This window comes from Apium graveolens, chromosome 11, assembly GCF_009905375.1.
Source record: "Apium graveolens cultivar Ventura chromosome 11, ASM990537v1, whole genome shotgun sequence".
Taxonomy (NCBI): Eukaryota; Viridiplantae; Streptophyta; class Magnoliopsida; order Apiales; family Apiaceae; genus Apium; species Apium graveolens.
Window position 1 is genome coordinate 4,013,372 of NC_133657.1, and position 15,055 is coordinate 4,028,426.

The 15,055-nt window shown below is 34.2% G+C and overlaps 1 non-coding gene across 1 annotated transcript; it reads right to left on the minus strand.

The window, feature by feature from the left end:
* Positions 1–3,685: 3,685 nt before the first annotated feature.
* LOC141699165 (small nucleolar RNA R71) lies at positions 3,686–3,792 on the minus strand. The gene has a single exon (XR_012565647.1). It is a non-coding gene; the product is annotated as a small nucleolar RNA R71 (small nucleolar RNA).
* Positions 3,793–15,055: the final 11,263 nt, after the last annotated feature.

The window sequence follows — 15,055 nt, forward strand, 5'->3', positions numbered from 1 at the left end:
AGATAAAGTTGTTAAACCTATTATGTTTAGATTGGTTTGGTTTTTGAAAGTCATTACCTATCAAGGACAATTTTGAGTTGCTGATGATTTAATATATTAGGAAAAGTAGTGGTATACCCAGAACTTCATGGTAATTTACCAACATTGACATCAAGTATGTTCGGTTTGGTTTTTCTAATTGAAATAAGTATGTTTCAGCGTTACAATATAGTACTTAGGAGCACACAAAAAACCAGTGAATCTCTTCTCAAGTCTAGCTGGAATTGTTTCTCGGATGAGAATCAAGTATTGTAGCATATATGTTATTTAGTGGAATCTCTTATGTAAATTGTAATATTCTTCACCAGCCTTGAAACTTCAATGCTTATTTAACCTCTGGTTATTATCTCAAGTGTAGGTTAGATGCCTTTGTAGCAGAATATAAGATTTTCACATTTGCGTCTACTTTGTTGAGGACTAGAAAATCTACCCTTTACTAGGGATACAACCTTCTGAGTTATACTAGATTATGGGTTAGGATTTTGTGAAGAAAGCTTTATGAATACCCATGTATCATAGTTATCAACACTTTACCGTGTACAAAAATATCTTGGAGATGTGTTTATTGCACTTTCACTTAATAAATAATTTCATAACATGATTGAGCATTATTTGGCCTATTTAGATGTGGACCTTGCTATAGTAATTCGTGTTTGTGTGTGCTAAGTTGCACTTGCTCATGTCCTTCAATTTTTATGTATAAGAATTTTTATTCACATGAATTTGATGCTACTATTAAAAGTTAAACTGGTCGTAATTAAAAGTTAAATCTCACGCCAGAAAAATCAATACCAAAAATGGAAACTAACAAATAACCCTATTATTTGAACCACGTTTAGTATTTTTGTTCATAGATATTGTATGACCAAACACTTTTAAATTTTACATTTGTACATCTAGGCTCCAGCAATGCCCATACAATTATGTTTATATAAATTTCTCAAATAATTTCCGAAGTTGAGAAGATTTCTATATTGAAAATAATATTGTTACATATACGGTTTCTGTTTCCCATAATAATAATTATATTTCCCCAAATTATTTTGCATTTTAGTCAGTGTTTTACTTATATTCAAACTACCTAAAATTTTTGAAGTGTATACATTTTTGTTTGTTTGTTTAGTATATATCCGATATTTTTTATATGTTATGAGTTGCTATTTTCTTAGCTTTTCTAGGTAGTGCGTGCTTGCGGAATATTTTTGCTTCAAAGATTTAATTCCAATTTAAAACGATAATTACATTTTTAACAAAATAATAGTTTCTACAATCTATTATATGTTCTCATCGAGTCCCTTGTTATTAGCACTTGATAATCAAACTTCCCAATGCATACTTTTATTAGTTTTCTTGCTACTTTTGAACACTCTCCTCACCAACTCCATCCCCTCAAGTAACACCAGTTATTCTCTTAATTTCCTCTTTGTCCATCTCCCTATATGTATTTGTATTTAATAATTAAATTATTTATCCATCTTTTATTTTATTTAGCATCTCTTAATATCGTCTATTCAAACCAAATGTGTATTATATATATTTATTCTTTTATATTTGTTTGTTTCAAGTTAAAACTACGTGTGTTTTTTATCGTATGTAGTAATTAGACTAATGAGTTTGACGTGATTACAGGTCGCCATATATCTGGTTGCACCGGTTGCAACTGCTTTCTGATAAGTGGATTTTATATCCACTTGGAATGCTTTATTACAAGCTTAAATTGGTGTTTTGGACTAAAGTTGTTGGTATTTTAATGTGTTTTTATGTTATTGCATTTCAGGTATTAGTTAAATGAAGAAAAGAGCTTTTAAAGGAAATATGATGAAAAATGATCAGCATTGGAAGCCAAGGCCATTGTCAAGTTGTAGAGAATCTCAATAGCTTCGCGTGGGCAGTTGAATCGCCTAATTCTGACGAGTAGAACTCAAGTTATGGCCAAAACAAGATTCATCAGAATATTTTTCCCAGTCAGTAGCTGAGCGCCCGCTCAGGAGAGCTGAGCGGCCGCTCAGGGCGCGGCTGGTCGCTGATTTTGCTGAAAAAGCCTTTTTTGAGTGGAATTTGATGATTTTAAGGGTCCAGATCCACTAGGGGCGTATATATACTTAAAAAAAAGGTTTTCATCATGCGGGAAGATTGGGATACCAAGGAGAAGACCTAGAAGCAGAGAACAACTCTGAAAAAGAAGATCTTGTTTTCAACTTGTGATTCTTTGAATTAGTTGTAACTTTGGATGCTCGTTTTCGTTCTTGTTGAACCTAGATCTCGTTTATTCGTACTTTGATTATTATTTAGTTTATTAAGACCTTGTTTATACCATGCTTTCATTGGAACCCATGGTGACGATGAGTTCGATTATGGGCTAATCGTTGTCATGGGATTCTACCGGATTTCCTTATGGATTTCAATAATTAATTGTTTCGATATCTTGGTGTGTGGTGATTGTATGATATCCTAGTATTGGTTGTGCTTATTCGTCTTATGTGCGTAGCTAACATATAAGATAGCGTGTTAATCTCTATTGAAGCGACAGTGAATATAGAGGTTTAGAACTTGCCATGATAGCATGGGTTCATGTATGTGTATGCATGATTCGTAGGCAACTCTAACCGTTTTACTTGCCCTATGTAATCAAGATAGATAACTTGTGCTTAAACCGTTATGTTGTCAAATTCTATAGACATATAGGGTCTCAATATAATTGGTGCCTATTCAGCTTCTATCTCTTTTGTGGATGTCTGGTAGAATGGTACTCGTGCAATGAAAGTTGGCGTTTATCAGTTTCGTGTTATCTGATTAGTGTCATCACCATCACATGCTAAGGTTAAGAACAATAAGGCTATTGAATGAAGTATTTAATGAAGTTAGGATCCCATGTTTGTCATATATAGTAATTCAACCTCAATTCTCTTAGTTAATGTTATTTAGTATAATCTCTTAGTTTAATAAAAACCCAATTTGTTATTTGTCTTAGCATTGAGCGATAACCATACATTGTTGCATAGGTGCATAAATTGAACTTAACCTAAACCAGTCTCTGTGGGAACGAATCTGATTTATATCTTATACTACTTGCGAACGCGTATACTTGCGTGAATATTAGCGCGTATTTTTGCCCTAACAAGTTTTTGGCGCCGCTGCCGGGGACTCGGTGTTAATTTTTAGTTTATGTGCTTGTCATCAGTGGTCGTTAAAGTTCACTGACTCGGATTCTTTTACTTTCACGGTTTATTTATTTTTGTTTCAGGTACTCATTACAATGGGAGATCCAGCACCACGAACGAAAGCCTTGATGGATTTTTCTCAACCCAAGATCAATGACATTCAATCTAGCATTGTCCGGCCAGCTATCACAGCTAATATCTTTGAGATCAAGCCTGGCATAATTCAATGGGTACAGACTTCAGTCCAGTTTGGGGGTTCTCCAACGGAAGATCCCAATACACACATTAGGGATTTCATTGAAATATGCGACACCTTCAAGTTCAACGGTGTTTCTGAAGATGCTGTGAAGCTGAGACTGTTCCCATTCTCTCTGAAGAACAAGGCTAAGAGCTGGTTACACTCTCTACCAGCTGGTTCAATTACTACTTGGGAAGATCTTGCTCAGAAGTTTCTTACTAAATTCCTCCCTATGGCGAAGACAGCTGCACTCAGGAATGCTATTACTCAATTTGCGCAGCAAACGGGAGAATCGCTAAGTGAAGCTTGGGAGCGCTACAAGGAGATGCTTAGGAAGTGTCCTCATCATGGAATTCCTGATTGGATGATCATCACTTGTTTTTACAATGGGTTGGGAGCACAGTCCAGACCCATGCTCGATGCAGCATCAGGCGGAGCATTATGGGCAAAGAGCTATAAGGAATCTTATGATCTAATTGAACTGATGGCTGCTAATGAATATCAGTATCCAACCCAGAGATATCCACAGGGCAAGGTAGCAAGAGTTCTTGAAGTGGATACAGCTACGGCTATCACTGCTCTATGAAGATCGATTATCTGGCTAACTATGGTGTTAAGCAGATAATTAGTGTTTGTGAGCTGTGTGCAGGTCCGCATGCGACAGAACAATGCGCTATATCTAGCGACTCAGCTCATTTTGTGAGCAACTTTCAGAGATCGCAGCAACCAGTTCCAGACACTTATCATCCTGACCACTGGAATCATCCTAACTTCAGCTGGAGCAACAATCAGAATGTGATGCAACAGCCATTCCAGCAGTTTGGAAATAAGCTATTTAACCCTCCTGGTTTTCAGCAACAATTTACACCAAGACAACAACTCCAACTTCAACAACAAACTCATGATGCAGGTCTATCTTCGAATGAAAAATCTGAATTGGAGGAGCTGAGACTTATGTGCAAAAACCATGCTCTTATATGCCAAAGCCAGGTTGTTTCTATCCAGAATCTGGAGAACCAAATAGGGAAAATTGCTAATGCCTTATTGAATCGACCACCAGGAACACTTTCTAGTGATATAGAAACCAATCCAGGAAAGAAGAAAGTTGAAGAACATGTGAACGCCATCACCTTAAGGTCTGGAAAGGTCGCAAGCCCCCAAATTCAGCAAGACGAAGAGCCTGAAAAATCTCAAGATTCAGAAAATGCAGTTGTGGCTAAAGAAGAAGTGCAGAAGGAAGCAGAGGTGGAACCAAGGAAGACTACTGTGGAACACACTCCTCCTGAGGGTAATACAGGGGAGAAGCAGATCTATCATCCACCTCCTTTTCCTAAAAGGCTGCAGAAGAAAAAGCTGGATAAGCAGTTTGAGAAGTTTCTGGAGGTGTACAAGAAACTTCATATCAACATACCTTTCGCTGAAGCTCTTGAACAGATGCCTAGCTATGTGAGGTTTATGAAAGGTATTCTCTCTCGAAAAGTGAAGCTCGATGACTTAGAGACCGTTGCTCTAACGGAGGAATGCAGTGCTGTGCTGCAACAGAAGTTGCCTCCGAAGCTTAAAGATCCTGGAAGCTTCACTATTCCTTGCACCATTGCAAACTTGTCATTCGACAAGTGTTTATGTGATTTAGGAGCTAGCATCAATCTGATTCCCTTATCTATCTTCAAGAAGCTTGGTCTGCCTGAGCCGAAACCAACATACATGTCATTGCAACTAGTTGACCGTTCCATCGCTTATCCACGAGGTATAGTGGAGGATGTCTTGGTCAAGGTGGATAAATTCTTCTTCCCTGCTGACTTTGTAATTCTTGATTTCGAGGAAGATAAGAAGATTCCCATTATCTTGGGAAGACCATTCTTGGCTACAGGCCGAACTATGATCGATGTACAAAAAGGAGAGCTTACGATGAAGGTTCATGATCAGAAGGTCACTTTCAATGTGTTCAAGGAAATAAAATTACCCGCAGCTAAAGAGGAGTGCTTTAAAGTAGAGCAAGTTCAGGTTTTGAATGCACCTCTGTGGAAGAGGAAGTTGGATGTGCCATTCGATTCTCTTGGGTTAGCAGAGCTGAAAATTTCTCAGGATCGTCTCGAGTCGTCTATTGAAGATGCTCCTACACTTGAGCTCAACCCACTACCAAATCACTTGAGTTATTCATTCTTAGGTGCACCCCCTGACAAGGGGTTGGGATATATCTTTGATGATGTAGAGGATAGCCGAACGGATCCTCCAGTGACTATAGAGGGTTCTTCTCATGTGCAGCAGGTAGTTGATAGGACTGGTGTTGGTGATGAGCAGTACAGGCGAGTAATTAGGCGTATGGAGGCCATGCACGACATTCACCGTCATTTTGCTGAAGATTTGACACATGCTTTCGGTACTATTTTCCGAGACACTAGTGGCGAGGTTGATTGGCCACCTGATCCTCCACCCGACGAGGGTGACTCTCCCGCTAATTAGGTATGCCTGAAATCCTTATTATTACCTTCAATGAGGACATTGAAAATTTTAAGTTTGGGGGTGATAATGTAAGGATTAGTAGTGTATGTCCATATAGATCCATATAGATTCATATTGCATGTTTAGTTTTAGTTCATTCATATTTTTGCATGATTGTTCATTTAGGACATATTTGTTTGTTTTTATGTGATTTCATATAGTTACATTTGCATGCATATTTAGCATGATCCCTTAAGATGGACTATGATATTTGATAAGTTGATGTTGATTTGAGTGTGGTGATGATGAATAGAGGGATGTTTAAGTCCGAATGAATTGATTTGCATGTCAGACACAAATATTTTCACAAAGTCTTATAGGGTTGCTTTTGATCTAGATCATGATCATACTTGTTTGTTGCTGAGATTTAATCACTTGGTTATATTTAGAATTTGTGATATTCTCGTAATGACGTAAAAACACTGATTCTTTTATCTGGAGAAAAACTTGGATTTCATTGCTAGTTGTTGTAAGTATAGGCGTCAAATGGCTAGTAATCGGCTCATATTTTTATGAGTAGTCTAGGGTTGAATGAGATGGAGCGAAACGCACTCATTCAGAAATTGTTGGAAAAAAAAAGAAAAAAAAGAAAAGAGAAAAAAAAAGAAAAAAAAAAGAAAGAAAAAAGTATGTGTTTATGCATAATTGATCAAGAGTGAGCTCTTTAATACTCGAGTTATTAAGTTTTAGGGGACTTTGTGCCTAGTGACCTAAGGCTTTTATAGTCTGGGATCCACTAATCTAACGCTCGCTACATGGGTATTATTGTATAAGTCTTTTGGGACCTCATTCATTGCACGATCAAATAAGCATCTTTGTTATGTGTTCAATAATAGTGTGAATCCTTGTATAACTCTAGTAGAAAGGAGGTGTTGTGAGTCATAATGCGTTTATTGTCTATTCTGTTTATAAACTTTTGATTGTTTCAATGATAGATAAGTTAGGGTTATTGATCTGGTATCGAGAGTATATCTGTTAAGCATCCACACACGCACGTTTCTGGTTTGTGAGTTGGTTTGTGGGATTTATTCAAACTCTGTTTCAAGTTATTTCATTCTTAGAGGCATTGGCTTATTCATTCGGTTATGGTTATTCTGAGGGGATCGATTGCATTATCATTTAGTTGCATTCACGTAGTTGCATTCATGCATTAGGTTTGTTTTGTAGTTTTGAGTCTGATTATGCTTGAGGACAAGCATCGATTCAAGTTTGGGGGTGTGATAAATGGATTTTATATCCACTTGGAATGCTTTATTACAAGCTTAAATTGATGTTTTGGACTCAAGTTGTTGGTATTTTGATGTGTTTTTGTGTTATTGCATTTCAGGTATCAGTTAAATGAAGAAAAGAGCTTTTAAAGGAAATATGATGAAAAGTGATCAAAATTGGAAGCCAAGGCCATTGTCAAGTTGTAGAGAATCTCAATAGCTTCGCGTGGGCAGTTGAATCGCCTAATTCTGACGAGTAGAACTCAAGTTATGGCCAAAACAAGATTCATCAGAATATTTTTCCCAGTCAGTAGCTGAGCGCCCGCTCAGAGAGCTGAGTGCCCGCTCAGGAGAGCTGAGCGGCCGCTCAGGGCGCGGCTGGTCGCTGATTTTGCTGAAAAAGCTTTTTTTGAGTGGAATTTGACGATTTTAAGGGCCCAGGTCCACTAGGGGCGTATATATACTTAAAAAAAAGGGTTTTCATTATGCGGGAAGATTGAGATACCAAGGAGAAGACCTAGAAGCACAGAACAACTCCGAAAAAGAAGATCTTGTTTTCAACTTGTGATTCTTTGAATTAGTTGTAACTTTAGATGCTCGTTTTCGTTCTTGTTGAACCTAGATCTCGTTTATTCGTACTTTGATTATTATTTAGTTTATTAAGACCTTGTTTATACCATGCTTTCATTGGAACCCATGGTGACGATGAGTTCGATTATGGGCTAATCGTTGTCATGGGATTCTAGCGGATTTACTTATGGATTTCAATAATTAATTGTTTCGATATCTTGGTGTGTGGTGATTGTATGATATCCTAGTATTGGTTGTGCTTATTCGTCTTATGTGCGTAGCTAACATATAAGATAGCGTGTTAATCTCTATTGAAGCGACAGTGAATATAGAGGTTTAGAACTTGCCATGCTAGCATAGGTTCATGTATGTGTATGCATGATTCGTAGGTAACTCTAACCGTTTTACTTTCCCTATGTAATCAAGATAGATAACTTGTGCTTAAACCGTTATGTTGTCAAATTCTATAGACATATAGGGTCTCAATATAATTGGTGCCTATTCAGCTTCTATCTCTTTTGTGGATATCTGGTAGAATGGTACTCGTGCAATGAAAGTTGGCGTTTATCAGTTTCGTGTTATCTGATTAGTGTCATCACCATCACATGCTAAGGTTAAGAACAATAAGGCTATTGAATGAAGTATTTAATGAAGTTAGGATCCCATGTTTGTCATATATAGTAATTCAACCTCAATTCTCTTAGTTAATGTTATTTAGTATAATCTCTTAGTTTAATAAAAACCCAATTTGTTATTTGTCTTAGCATTGAGCGATAACCATACATTGTTACATAGGTGCATAAATTGAACTTAACCTAAACCAGTCTCTGTGGGAACGAATCTGATTTATATCTTATACTACTTGCGAACGCGTATACTTGCGTGAATATTAGCGCGTATTTTCGCCCTAACACTTTCCAAACCTTTGGAAAGGTTTGCGCGTTCTCTAGTTTTTGTTCTGCCAAGTCTTTTGTCATATATACATATAATTGATTTTAATAAGTAAATCACAGAATATCTGTACGACTCAAAATACTTCTTACAAAAATTTTTAGCTTATTGAGAATGAACCAGTTAATTAGCAGGTTAGCAGGTCAGGAAATTGTTGGCCACTTTATTGCTAATTATGATTTTATATATCATTTGATAAAAAATACAGGTGTGTTTTCTAAACTCCGTTAGCATCTTTCAATAATGAACTCATTCAGTGATTTGGTATTCTTATATAACTGGGTAAAGATGGCTAGTTTAAAGGTTTATGAGACATATTAATAGGAAAGATGAAAGTTGGGCGGGTTGTAATGAAACTCTTTGCAAAAGTTATCCTGAAAATCGATAACAATTTCTTGGCACTCTGCACTTGAGAGAAAAGAAAAGTGGTTTCGGCGAATTACTCGTAGGCTTTTACGAATCGTACATAGATATGTCATATAATTTTATTTGATTTAGTTAAGATTATTGTATTTTACATTCGTTCATCTTCAATTTAACATGAAATAGGCGTGTTTTTTAGCGAAGGTTATTATACTATATTATAACTAATTTTTAAAATTTAAATACAAACCTAACTACAATATATTTTTATGCTAAAAATTACTCCCTTCGTCGCTCAATTCTTTATATTTGAGAGGGATGGTTCGGCACGCATTTTAAGACTCATATATAGTATAGTTTAATTTTTATTGAGAAAAATAAAAATTTAAAAATAAATTATGGAACTATACTTTATATACGCCTTAAGATGTGTACCGAGCAATGAAAAACACCAGTCAAGACCTATTATAGGAACTCTGAAGGTCAGTTCAAGTAGTTATGTCCAAATATTCAAGAAATTGAAATAATTATTTATTGTAAGCTTCGTTAATTATACTTAAATTTAGATGTTGTTGTCATGCTTAGGGTGCCAGCTTAGACAAGGTCGTCAACATCGTTAACAGAAATAAATATGTTCTTAAGTTAGACTATAATGCAAAATTATAGATTTTCATTGAACTCTTACATTGCAGCTCTTGAAAAATACTCCCTCCGTCCCGCTGGATAGTTTACGTATACTATTTGCACGTATTTCGAGGATTCAATAAAGTGTAGTTTCATAATATTTTTTTTATTAAAAGTTTAAACATGAAACCTTTTTTCAGATTTAAAAAAAATAAAAAATATTATAGAAATATACTTTAAACGAGCATTGAAAAGTATGCCGAAAAGTAACATAAACAATCCAGTGGGACGGAGAGAGTATATCATATAAGCTTTTATTTTTACAACGGAGAGAGTATATCATATAAGCTTTTATTTTTACAACATTTGGGGCTGCTGTATTGAAATTTAATACTGAAACAGAAGCCTGGAAGGTACAATCGAATTTTGGATTTTATTCAATTAGGATGCCTACATTTTTTTGTTTAAATCATTGAAAAGATAGGATATTTTATTCAAATTATAATACCTACATATCGTTATAAAATATTACTTTATATCTAACGGCTACATAAGCTTTCCAGGTATAATCGAATTTGGATTTGTCAGCATACTTTTCGGTTTCTGGGTGCGGAATAAAAAGATCTTGCTATTTTTTCATATTAGAGTAAAATAGTATTTTTTTCGGGAACTTGCAAAGTCAAACTAAATCAACTTTGACGCCCCTGAATTAATAAATTAATTACTTGAAATATCTTTATTTACAACTCTTCATAGGATATTATAAGCTGCACTTTATTTAGGGACGCATAAATGTCTATTTTCCTGATTTATTTGCGATTTTACTTATTAATCGGCATCAAGGCATCTATCCATGCAACTTTTAATGTTTGTTTGAGCACTAATTTTTTATGAATTCTACTTTATTTTAAAATAAATTTCTTACATTTGATGTCATACTAAGTAATTTTAGAAAAGGAACACATGCTTTTTATGTAATATTCTTTGGCTCCTATTACGGTTGTTGTAATTTTTAAGTAATTTGTGCAATCATAAAAAACTATAGGAATGATCACTTACTTGGTTGAGTATTCTCTCGGAAAGTGTAACATTAAGCCATTAATATAGGACATAGGGGCAAAAAAAATGATTTATAGCATTTTTAAAAAAGTATGCTTGAAGTTTTATAACATGCGGCATATAACTAGCGAGTCAGATTTTAAACTCTAACAACTAGGCATTACCAAATTCTGCAATCATAAAACCTATCTAAATGGCTCTGTGCATTTAACTCACCATTTTTAAATTTAAATTGTATAGGGGTAACAAAGATAAAAATAGAATACAAGGTGCACTTGGCGCATCTGAGACTACGTAATCCTTATATCTCCATCTGCATAATTCTTGATCTTGAAAGTATCAAGTTCTTTTTAAACAAATTACAGTGCACAAAATATCTATTTTATTTTTTGGTTTATTTTTCCGAACTGTCTCCATCACAATTTTAATATTCTCATTTGGTAAACTTTTTTATGCAATATTTCGTGACTCCTGTTATAATTATTATTTTTCAATAATTTGTGCACATGAAGAAAAAGTAGAAGAATAATCACTTGGTTGATGATTGTCCGGATAAGTATAGAATCATTGATAGGAGCACGAAAAATGGTTTCTACCATTTTATGAAAAGTATGCATGCACTTGCTTGTGGCTATAACTAACGAATCGATTAGAGTTTTAGAATCTAAGAACGAGGGCCTTGCCAGCATCTGACTGTCCAAATGGTTCTGTACATTTTATTCTATCATTTTAAATTCAGATGGTATTTAAAAAGTATGGATCTACATTTTCTGTACAAGATTAAAAAGATGGGATATTTTTGCTTAGCGTGTAAGGCTAATGTTACAAGATTGCTCAAGTCAATGTCCTGATAATGTTGTCAACACCCTTATCGGATAGCTTAGTGAGCTAAGCCAATGGTCCAGAATTTGATGCTCATTTGTGAACAGTCCCATCACTCCCCATTAACACTGATTTCATTTAAAATTTCAGAAGCATCTTAACACATGAAGGCTTGAATTTTCCGCTTCGAGAACTATCCTTAATACTATTGTGCAGCCTATAGGCTATAGCCTTGGCACAGTTAAAACAAAGCATTAGATTCTTATTTTTTACTTGTCATTTTTATAAGTGTGTGACATTTGCTTTTTCTTAATAAGCAAACAAGATCAATCATCAAGTGTTTTCGATCCGATTTTGAAGGATCTATATGTATTTAATTTAATTAATATTAAAAATTTGGTTTTCATTTTTCAAAAATGTGATGTTATTCAAGTATTGATGATTGTTTTTTTATTTTATGAACCAATAATTTATCGTTTTGATAATTTTTCTAATGGATCATCCATATATAGATTGGACTAATTTATTTTCCACATATATTATTAACGTAATCAAATGCTAATGCCCGGAAAAAAGTTGAAATCAAAGAGAGGACAATATACTCCCTGTTGTACAACTAAGCATGGATGAAGTAATGCAAATGATTAAGAAAATACAACAATGTGATTTCGTTAATTAGTTCATCTTTGATGTCAATCCAAAAGTCAAAAGTTTCAAATATGCAGACCACAATCCATGATTCGTTATTTGAAATATTAGTTTGCTAAAAAAACTAAACATGAGTATAGCCACCGCAATGCAGCGACTTTATGAAAAGATTGTTAATATTTTTTTTTGGCGAATAAAGTGAAAAATTCATTAAAACATTGAAAACCAGCTGGGACAAACCCCCGAACTGCCAACTACAACCTGATTGTGAATCAAAAATCGAGCTAACCAAATACCTGTTTTATTTTCAGATTGTTTAACACATAGAATATTCAAATTTTTTAAACTAAAAAGTATTACAATGACATATGGAGTAATCCAACCTACATCAATTCTGAAACTAGTAGTAACACAATTGAACTTCACATGAGTACCATCTGTAGCCCAATGTTCAATACTATCAATTATATTAACGGATAGTAGAGCAACAAATGCCCCTAAAATACGAACATTTTATTGTTGTGAAATGTGAACTTTTGCGATATCCACCACCGTCCCAGATCTAATACAAGCCTTACAGATCTCCAAAAATATCATATAAATTCTTCTCAGAGCGACCACCGAAACCGGCAACAAAAAACAGAAGAACATCACGACATACAATACTAACATCCCAAAAAGATGGGCACGACTAACAATATTGATAACAAGATACTTGACAAGATCTCATCCGAAAAGAATTAGATCTTGGTTTTATTGAAAAAAATGATAGATAAATCAAAGAAGAGATGAGAGAGCGAAATGGGGCTTGATCGATTGATGGATGAAAGTTGAAGAATGGAGAAGTGGTTGCTAATACTTTAATTTTGGGAGTCGACTCTCAAAACCCTAAAATCTTTTGTTGCTTTTAGTTTCAAAAAGATTGTTAATATTTAAATTTAAATAATTTCTCAAACATTTTAGCTTCTAAAGGCATCAAAGCAAGGGTGAACTTTTAAGAGTAGCATTTACCGGCACAAAACTTCACGATAGAACATATAAAGAAGCTGCAAACTAATAAAACTAGCATGTGCGGATTATAAGTAGATTATAGATGGTTTCGAGATACTATATATAAATCATATCCTTCTTTTTTTATTATTTAAATTTATAAGGCTTTTAGACATAAAAATCGGCTATCTTGTAAAATTTAAAAAAATCATCTCAAATTAAAATTTATTGATTCTGTATTTTTCGGAATTACTTTTTCGTTCTCTACTATTTTCATATTTTGTATTTCTCAATAAACATATTTGAGGCTCAAAACAACCAAGTACATGTAGGATCAAAATTGAAATTATTGAAATGTTTGATATTTTAGATGTCTTATTTTTAATGGGTTAGTGATGATCAAATATAAATGTTATAATGTGAATTCTCAGTGTATGTTTGGAAGGTAAATTCAAGTTATGTGGGCTCAATGCCCATTAGTAATTTTAGTCGACATATCAGATAATTTATAATGGAAATCTGAATGTTGGATAGCGGTTATATTCTCCGTTTCAACATCTTCATTTTTTGAATGTAAGGCTGCTATATCCTCCTGGCCCTGCTATATCCTCCTGACCCTTCCTATAGACGAGCAAGACTTACGTCTAGAATCCCAGACATATAAGCGCCTCAAAATTTTCTAAATTTTTTAAGTAAATATATATAAATTTTTATGATATATATATATTGGGACCCCCTGATTTCGACTAGACTCACTCGAATCTCAGGACCGACCCTGGCCCTAAACAGTATTATTGGGTACGATTATGATGATGATAATGATATTATCACTTTAGATGGCATTCTCTCTTATATTTCATATTTGACTTTTTTGCACACCATCCAAAATGTTTTGATGGCATGATAAATATAATATTTTTTGAAATTTTATTTTTCTAAATAAAAATATATAATTATACCAAAATTCACTAAAAGAATTCTTTTTAAAATTATTTTTACTATCTGGTAAAATACTTTTAACTACATGCATATAAGTCAAATGACAAAGAAAATAAAGAGATTATTAATTTACAAGGTTCTCTGCCCAAAATAATGTTAACAAATTCAGATTTGTTTTTACATGAGAGACAAAACAAGAATGACAAGCACGATAATCTTACAAGAAAGTAACAATAAAAGTCACATTACACATAATTTTGTAAAGGACTTTAGAAATAAAATCAACACCAAACATATTTTCATTAAGAATTTTAAAATTAGACATCTTTTCCACTTTTATCTCATTTTTAGTTCTTTTTTTTTCTCACATATTTATTTTGAATTATAAGTTTGAGTTGCATTTAATTTTAAATTATTTTAAGTATTCACATTTTAGTCAAAGAATTAGAATTGTCGTGTTCAGGTGTCTACGGTGACCTTAAACTTATAAGATGAGATTTGAATAGTGCATCCCAGCGCCTCCAAGAAAACCTATTCATTCTACGCAGATATGCACAAAAATCCTGGGTCCGAAAATATGGCCCGGGCCGATTAAGTCAAAATCTGATCACGGTCAAATCCAACCCGGTCAAAACCCGGCCCGGTCAAAACCGGCACGGTCAAAACCAGCCCGGTCCTGGCCCGGGCTTAGAGCCTCGACGTACCCTATATTTTTAAGCAAAACCCTGCCCGACCCGGTTAAAAGCTCGGCTTCGGCCCAGCCCGTCCCGATTAAAATCTGATTATTCTAATATATATTTTTATATAGTTATGAATTCACATTTACTATATATATAAATAATACTTTAAATACATATATATATTTACATATTTGTGATTAATAATATTATTTATATACTTCATTGCATAAATAATGAAAGAAGATATAGTAAATACACTAG